Source organism: Vicia villosa, linkage group LG1 (genome assembly GCF_029867415.1).
Source record: "Vicia villosa cultivar HV-30 ecotype Madison, WI linkage group LG1, Vvil1.0, whole genome shotgun sequence".
Classification (NCBI taxonomy): domain Eukaryota; kingdom Viridiplantae; phylum Streptophyta; class Magnoliopsida; order Fabales; family Fabaceae; genus Vicia; species Vicia villosa.
Genome location: NC_081180.1, coordinates 202,532,207 through 202,541,655, shown reverse-complemented (window position 1 = coordinate 202,541,655; position 9,449 = coordinate 202,532,207).

Genomic DNA, 9,449 nt, shown 5'->3' with positions numbered 1-9,449 from the left:
ATGTCAAATGTATATGTAAAAAAATAGACTTTAAAAATTACTTTTAAGTCCGTGAAATAAGCGAGTTGAACCTAACAAGATAAACCTAAGGAGCTGAATCGAGATGTTCGTGAACTTCTAACATGTCGAGTTTGACCTGAAAAAAAGTTCGAGATAAACTCGAACTCGAACTCAAACTCGGCTAATTCTTAACGAGTCGAGTTTGAGCTGGAAAAATAATTCGTCATCAACTCGAACTCGAACTCGAACTCGGCCAATTCTTAACGAGTCAAACTGAGCTGAGGCGAGTTCGACTCGACTCGACTCATTTCCAGCCCTAGCGCAAAGTAAGCAGCCGCGTGTTGATGGTTGTGCAATCGGTGAGTCTGTGGAAAGCTTCGGATTTGAATTAATGTCGGAAACAAATTATGAACTTGAAAACAAAGTCTCGAACAAAAACAACAGTAACATAGAAGATGAGATAAGTGACAGTGGAGCAAAATTGTCATAGATTTGTATTGATCTTTTCTTTCATTCCCTTTTCGATACAAATTTTTTTAAAGACTCCATGGGTTATTTGCAGGTTGATGTTATGATGAGTATTGCGTTATTTTTGGGTGTAATTTAACAAAAAGAAAAAGGTTATGATGGTTTGATAAGGTCGAATATGCTGTTTTTGAAAATGAATGGACTAAAATAATGTTAATAAAATTAGTATGGTGAGTAGAAACAAATGTGAGATTGTGTATTTGTTAATGGCATTGAGAAAACTATTTGTGTATGAGTGAGTGAATTTGCATATGAAAGTGTTGGCCTTTTTTATCAGTGATAAAAAACAAGGTTAGTGTAAAAAGGAGTGGAACATGTATGTGCGTGTGGGAAATTGTTGAAAGAGGTGGAAGCATAAGTGTTAGTGGATGGAATTGTTAGTGATATAAGGGTTAGAGGTTTTTTCTGTCTCGTGTTAGTAAAATAGGGTTTATTTAGAATGAAAATTAGGTTAAATTAAAAATGGGCTTTGCAAAATGGGCTTGGATCAATTTAAACTCAATGGACCTCATCTTTATTTGCACCTAAAAACAAAAAGAAATAGAACAAATGCAAATATAATAAAATGATCTACTAACTTTAATTAAAATTCAACTTAAATCTAAATTGAATTAAAATTAGAATTTTAAACCTAAAAAGGATTAGTAAAGCGAAAATATTGTTAAATCATAAAAAAGAACAAAATGCACAAAGATGAACATGTAATGCATATTTTCGATTTTCTGAATAAATGCAAAATTAAGTTGATGTCCTAATGACAAGATGCAAATGATATGCAAAGCCTACGCTAAAAAACAAAGTCTGGAGGGCAAATTTTGGGGTATGACAGCTGCCCCTATTCAATCTTCTTAAACTTGAAGAGGTAGATTGGCTTGTTTGCCTATCGTAAATTGAAGGTGGAAGAGGAATTAACACTATAGTACCCAGAAATTTGCCCATGCTTATGCAGGAACTTATGTCGGAGATGGGCTTAAAGATTCCATCCAGGTGTTGATAGAATGTTATCGGGGATGGACTTACAAATGCCATTTAACAGGGAATGTCAAAATTGGTTGTACACTTGACCGTGTCTGAGGATATTTGAAGAAGTGTATATGAGTCGTACATTAGACTACATTTGAAAGGGGTGAGTCGTACATTAGACTTCATTTGAGAGAGTGAGTAACCTGACATGTCATTTATCAGACCGTATTCGAAGACGAATATCAGAACGAGTCATACATTAGACCATATCTGTAGGGAAATGCTAGAACGAGTCATTTACTAGACCATATCTGAAGAAGAATGTCAAAACGAGTCCTTCGTTAGACCATATCTTAAGGTAGACCATACCTGGGATCACCTTGTGGAAGGATAATGCGCTTTATTACCAAATCACTGGCCAGGTACACCTGGTGCTTGACTTTCTTGCTAAATGCTTTGATCATACGATTCTGGTACATCTGGCCATGACAAACATCCGCAAGCCTCTTTTCATCAACCAAATTTATCTAGTCAAGTCGAGTCTGAATCCATTCGTCTTCATCTAACTCTGTATCTTTCATAATCCTTAGAGAAGGAATCTGAACTTCCACTGGTAAGACTCCCTCCATACCGTAGAACAGAGAGAAAGGAGTTGCTCCTATTGAGGTATGTACTGAAGTGTGATAACCATGAAGAGAAAATAGTAACATCTCATGCCAATCCTTGTATGTCACTATCATATTCTGTATAATCTTCTTAATATTCTTGTTGGAGGCTTCCACTATGCCATTCATCTTCGGTCGATACGGAGAAGAATTATGATATTTAATATTTAACCGTGTGTAGAGTTCAGTGATCATAGTGCTGTTCAGATTTGTACCATTGTCTGTGATAATCCTTTTAGGGATCCCATACCGATAGATGAGATTATGCTTGATGAACCAAATGATCTTCCAATACACTTCCTTTGATTGCTTTCTGCGTTATATACTGAATATCTTACTCTATCAAAACCATATGCCATCTTGCTATTTGTCTGGAGAGAGCAGGTTTCTCAAATATGTATTTGATAGGATCCATCTTAGAGATCAATTAGGTAGTATGAGTAAACAGATACTGTTTTAGTCGGTGAGCAACCTATGCCTGTAGCAACCTGCCCTAAAAATGAAGGTTTAGAGTCACCACCTATTCTGAAGGGCGAATAGGAAACCCTACGCAGTCGAGAGATCGGGGTAAGTTATTATAATCAGGTCGAGGGAAGGTGTTAGGCACCCTCAACCCTTTCCTATTGGCTTTGAATCTAAGGGTCAAGTTTTATGGTTAAAAGTTAAGGTTAATAGCTAAAGAAGTGAAAAGGGTAAAAATTGAGATTTTAAGTGAATTGAGATTTTAGGGAAGGGGACTCGCCTTGGTTATCCAAGTGCCTACGTATCTCCTTATGGAGAATCAGAGTCAACGTAGTTCGGGCACAGGGTTGTACGCCTTAGAATTTTTCTTTGAATGGTTTGAAGGCTTTTTGAATGGCCTATCGTAGTTTTAGAAGTTGTGATTTGAAAGGAATTTTGAATTGCCTGATTGAAAAGGATGAAAATCCATAGTGTCGTGGTTTAGTGTGTTTTAGATTTTGGGCGTACAACCCTGATTTAATATGTCACCGTTAGATGCGATGATCAATAGATTTGATCAGTATGGCTAACGGATTAATGGGGCATTGCTGGTTACTCTGATCGATAGATTCGATCGTCGCGGGCAGCAAATTAAATGTATTTTAGGTTTGATATTTTTTCATCTCTCGTCTAATGCGACCAATGGCTTTAGTCGGGTCGAGGAGAGAATTGATTAAGGATTAATATCTTTTGCCAAATGGGCAATGGGATCGGGCAAACCCTAATATGTATAATCTTTCTAGGGTTTTTGTGATTTTTTAATATTAATTAAAAATTAATTAAATAATTAAGTCGACTAATCGGGATAATCGGGAAAAATCCTAATATCAGTCATTGGCCTAATCCTAATGTTATTATCCTAATTAAATAAATAAATTAAATCTAATAGAATTAATTAAGATTTCATTTTAATAATAAAATGTGTAGAGAAAACCTGGTAGTAAACCAGTGTGATGACCCTTTGAAGGTCTATCGTATGCCTCCAAACATGTGTGCGTCGGATCTAATTCTGAGGAGATCCTAAGGCCTGGATGTGAGGTACAACGTGCTCCTTCGCGCGGGAGATACATGAAATCTGCAAAGAAATATTTTGAAAAAAATAGTGCAAAACCTGGGGATCGAACCCAGGTTATCTCATTCACCAACAAAAGCACCTAGCCACACGCGCTGCATCAGCCTGATGTTAAAATGATAGCCACAAACCATAATATATAAAAAAAACATGTGACTTAATTTTAAAAAAAAACCTGCGCGCGCTTCTATCTTCTTCTCCATCCGAAATTCTACAAAAACTGGCCAAACTTTTGGCTACGGTTTTGCTCCGTTGCCGTAGGCCTTCTCCTTAGGATCCTGCAAATCGACATCAATGAACACCAAACGAAGGTCCAAACCATATAATCATCATCTCCTAAATATAATGGAGCCCATGACTTGTCCTAATTTCGCTTCAAACCAAAATCCCCAAATTAGAGTTCAAGAACCCTAACAATGGTGATTCTTGAAACCTGCAGCAAAAATTCAATTGAATGGTCCAGATAGCTTGCAAACAATGTTATAAACACAATTATATATTCAAAAATACTTTGTGATCCCTCCATGAACGAATATGAATCAAAACAGGTTTGACATAAAAACGTGGGTATGAGGACACGTTCCAACGCCTTCTGGTCGATGATGAGGATCAGTTTGCATCCAGGAGGCCACGAGGAATCGATTAAAACCCTTTACTTAATCTGAAACAGGCTGCAACTTAATTCCCCACCCCTTCTTGGTTCACGATTTTCTCACTCTTTGAATAAGGTTTTCGGTGCAGCCAAAAACAAAACCTCCCATGAGCTATGAAATTCATCCTTTTATAATATTCAATTAGGTTTTTTCAATAACTTTTGATTGAATCTCATTAAATTTTGATTGAGATTTGTTGCAGTATTTGTCTTGAAGAAGAGATATTGGAAAGCTTGCAAATATGGTCTTTTTTTTTTTACTGAAAACGTGAACAACTTCTACAATTTGGCCAATTTGTTTTTTTTCCTTTTTTTTTTATTCTAGTAGCCTAATAATAATAATAATCAATAGTAACCAAAATAAAATAATAATGACATTAAAATACTAATATAATATATTTTTATTTAACTAAAAGTAATCAAATAATAATAAAAATAATAATAATAATAATAATTAGAACTAATAACAATAACAATTCTATTAAAATTAATTAATAGCATTAATCAATAAATATTAACCCTAAATAATAATATCAATATATATAATTAATTAATTACTAAAACCTAATTATAATAATAAACCTAATTAATCCTAATACTAATCCTAATAGTAATCCTATTAATACTAATAATAATAACAATTAATAATGCTAAATACTAATAGTTGGTCCTGATAGAAAATAATAATCGGAACAAGTGTTAGTAAAACCCAAAATACTCCCAAAAAATGATAGAACCCTTGTAATGATTAGACCCAATGTTTGGGTCTTAAACATCTGTTAATTACACCCTTGTTTTAACCAACCTGATTTATAAGAGAGCGGGTTTGACAATAGAAATGTCAAACCCCATGACTCTTAATTTTGAACCTTGATGGATTAACGGACGTAGATCTGATCGGGAAAATTTTGGGGTATGACAATGCCAAAGCGCAACAAGTTTTCTTAAGCAGTGAATATCTTGTTTCACAATCAGTAAAATTTTTGCAAAGGTAGTATATTGTGTGCTCTTTTCGACCAGACTTGTCATGTTGCCCCAATACACACTGTTAGAACAAGATTTGTTCTGATCAATATTCTTAGTTTTGATGATAACAAGGATATGAATTTTGTGTGAGATAATGTGGTACTCTAATACATTGCAATTTCCTTTTCAGGAAATATATAAAGAGTATGCACAAATCAGCGCTCAGAAGCTTTGACTCAGAAGGTTCAGCATGCAACATCAGAACATGGTCTGGCAAGACATCAGAAGATGGTCAAGGCAGAATCAGAACATGGGTCTATGGAAGCATCAGAAGAACTTGAGTTCAGAAGCAGAAGCACTGAAGTTCTCATGGTATCACGCTCAGAAGCACTTCAAGGTCAGAAGACAAGAAGATGCTATGCACCAAGCTGTTTGACTCTGATGATATTCAAACGTTGTATACACAAACATCAGATCAGAAGAAAGTACAGGTGGCAGGCTATGCTGACTGACAAAAGGAACGTTGGAAGCTATTAAAGGCAACGTCAGTAGACACAGCGTGAACAAGGCTCGAGGTAGTTGACAAAAGCGTGAAACATTAAATGCAATGCTGTACGGAATACGCAAAGCATTAAATGCTCCCAACGGTCATCTTCTCAAGTGCCTATAAGTATGAAGTTCTGATGAGAAGCAAGGTTAACGATTCTGAAAGAACTTATTCTGAAAAACTTGCTGAAACGCTGTTCAACTCAAAGCTCAGAAACTTCATCTTCATCAAAGCTCACTACATTGCTGTTGTAATATATTAAGGAGATTAAGCTTAAACGTTAAGAGAAATATCACTGTTGTGATTATAGCTTTTCAGAAGCAATTGTAATACTCTTAGAATTGATTACATTAATTTGTAAGTAACTAGAGTGATCAAGTGTTGATCAGGATACTCTAGGAAGTCTTAGCTTGTGTCTAAGCAGTTGTAATTAGAGTGATCACGTGGTGGTCAGGATACTCTAAGAAAGTCTTAGCTTGTGTCTAAGCATTTGTTCCTAGAGTGATCAGGTTGTGATCAGGAAACTCTAGAAGACTTAGTCGTGGGCTAAGTGGAAAACCATTGTAATCTGTTGCGATTAGTGGATTAAATCCTCAGGTGAGGTAAATCACTCCGTGGGGGTGGACTAGAGTAGTTTGGTTAACAACGAACCAGGATAAAAATAATTGTGCAATTTATTTTTATCGTCCAAGTTTTTAGACTACACTTATTCAAACCCCCCCTTTCTAAGTGTTTTTCTATCCTTCAATTGGCATCAGAGCGCCGGTTCTAAGGTGCAAGCACTTAACCGTGTTTAGAAAAGATTCAGGAAGAGAAAAACGCTTCAGTAAAAGATGGCTGGTGAAATTCCAACAAATACATCTGCATCTACATCTGGCTCTGCTGAGCAATACAATGGTAACAATGGTTATACTAGACCACCAGTATTTGATGGTGAAAACTTTGAATACTGGAAAGATAAACTGGAAAGTTACTTTCTTGGTCTAGATGGTGAACTATGGGATCTTCTGATGGATGGTTACAAACATCCAGTGAAAGCTAGTGGCGTAAGGCTTACAAGGCAAGAAATGGATGATGATCAGAAGAAACTTTTCAAGAATCATCATAAATGTAGGACTGTTTTGCTGAATGCTATCTCTCATGTTGAGTATGAGAAGATATCTAACAGGGAAACTGCCTATGATATATACGAGTCATTGAAAATGACCCATGAGGGAAATGCTCAAGTCAAGGAGACTAAAGCTCTTGCTCTAATCCAGAGATATGAAGCCTTCAAGATGGAGGATGATGAAAACATTGAGAAAATGTTCTCAAGATTTCAAACGCTAACTGCTGGATTAAGAGTTCTGGATAAAGGCTACACCAAGGCTGATCATGTAAAAAAGATTATCAGAAGCTTACCCAGAAGATGGGGTCCAATGGTGACTGCATTCAAGATTGCCAAGAATCTGAATGAAGTTTCTTTGGAAGAGCTTATCAGTGCCTTGAGAAGCCATGAAATAGAGCTGGATGCAAACGAGCCTCAGAAGAAAGGTAAGTCTATTGCACTAAAATCTAATGTTAAAAAATGCACTAACGCTTTTCAGGCTAGAGAAGAAGATCCTGAAGAATCAGAATCTGAATAAGAAGATGAACTGTCCATGATCTCCAGAAGGGTAAACCAACTCTGGAAGAGCAAGCAAAGGAAGTTCAGAGGCTTCAGAAGCTCAAAGAGATTTGAACGAGGAGAATCTTCTGGTGACAGAAGATCTGACAAGAAGAAAGCTGTCTGCTATGAGTGCAATGAGCCTGGACATTACAAGAACGAGTGTCCAAAACTTCAGAAGGAGAATCCCAAGAAGAAGTTTCATAAGAAGAAAGGTCTTATGGCAACATGGGATGATTCTGAATCAGAATCTGAATCAGACTCTGAAGGAGAGCAGGCCAACTTCGCGCTGATGGCTACAGAAGATGATGGATCAAAATCTACATCAGAATCACATTCTGAAGAGGTATTTTCTGAACTATCTAAAGAAGAGTTAGTTTCCAGTTTAACAGAACTTCTGGAACTCAAGGCTCATCTTAGTATCAAATACAAAAAGCTGAAGAAGCAGTTTGAATTTGAAACTAAGAAGCTGGAAGTGGAAAATTCTGAACTGAAGGAAAAAGTTTTAAATCTATCCAAAGATAGTGGATCTCCTTCTGAAACAGAAAAATCCATTCCTAGCATGAATCATATTCTGAAAGAATATGACTCGAGCTTCAGAAAGTTCTTATCTAGAAGTATTGGCAGAAGTCATCTTGCTTCTATGATATATGGTGTTTCTGGAAACAGAAGGTTTGGTTTTGGCTATGAGGGTGATACCTCACATAAATTTGAACCTATTGATGATCTGAAGATCACATACAAGCCATTGTATGATCAGTTCAAATATGGTCATGCACATGATATTAGGCTCACTTCACATGCACAGAAGTTTAACACTGTTCACACCAAGAAGCATGTGACACATCCTAAGAAATATCATGCTGACAAACCTAAAGAATATCATGTTGTTTGATCGGTCACCATTTCTAGTAAGTTTCCGCATCTTTTTCCGACCGAAATTCGCAATCTTGGTAATACTAAGTGGCATTGTCATATGTTTTTGAATTAAGTTCCTTGTTTTTCGATTGTTCGACGTTGTTGCATGTTAGTGTGTTTTGAGTGTTATTTAAGTGCCGTTTTATGCGTTGGTTGTTAGTTTGTGTGTGGCCAGGTTGATGCACGGGAAAGGTAGAGACTTATGGCGAGCACGAGAGGAGAAAGTAGCCAAAAGAGCCAAAGTTGAGGTCAACACGGGCACCCGTGTGCATGCACACGGGCCGTGTCAAAAGATGGCTGGAAAGATGTTTTTGGGAAGCAAAACAGAGGTTTCACACGGGCACCCGTGTTCCTGCACACGGCCCGTGTGGAAAGATGCGTGGAAAGGCAATTTTGAGAGCTGACCAGAGGAACAACACGGGCACCCGTGTTCCTGCACACGGACCGTGTTGTTAGGCGCGGGCAGATATTCAAGTTTTGTAATTTTGAAAGCTTGGGGGTTATTAAGGGTATTTTGGACCTTTCGGATACTGAGGAAGTGAGCCAACCCTACTAAAACCTAACGGGAAGGAGGATTGAGGCATCTTGGATGATTGAGCATAGAGAACTACAGAGAAAGAGGAGCCAAGGGTTTCGGAAGAGATCTTCAAGAGCACTCGCGATTGGAGATCATATCAACCGATAATTTCTTGTAATGACTTCAATTACTCTTGTTATTTTCTTAAACATTATGAGTAGCTAAACTATTTTATGCTAGGGTGATGTCCCTAAATCTTTTCATGTAATGACTTGTTAAAACCGTTGTGATGAATTTGATGTTTTTATAATTTGAGTTTATGATTCAAAGATTTTCATGCTTCATTGTATTGGAAAATATTTTGTTGATCTATGATTAGGGTTAGGCTTGACACACCACTCTAATGCGTTTTGAATCAAAACATTACCGGTAAATCGCTTAGGAATAAGGATTTCACCATAGTGATCATCCATTC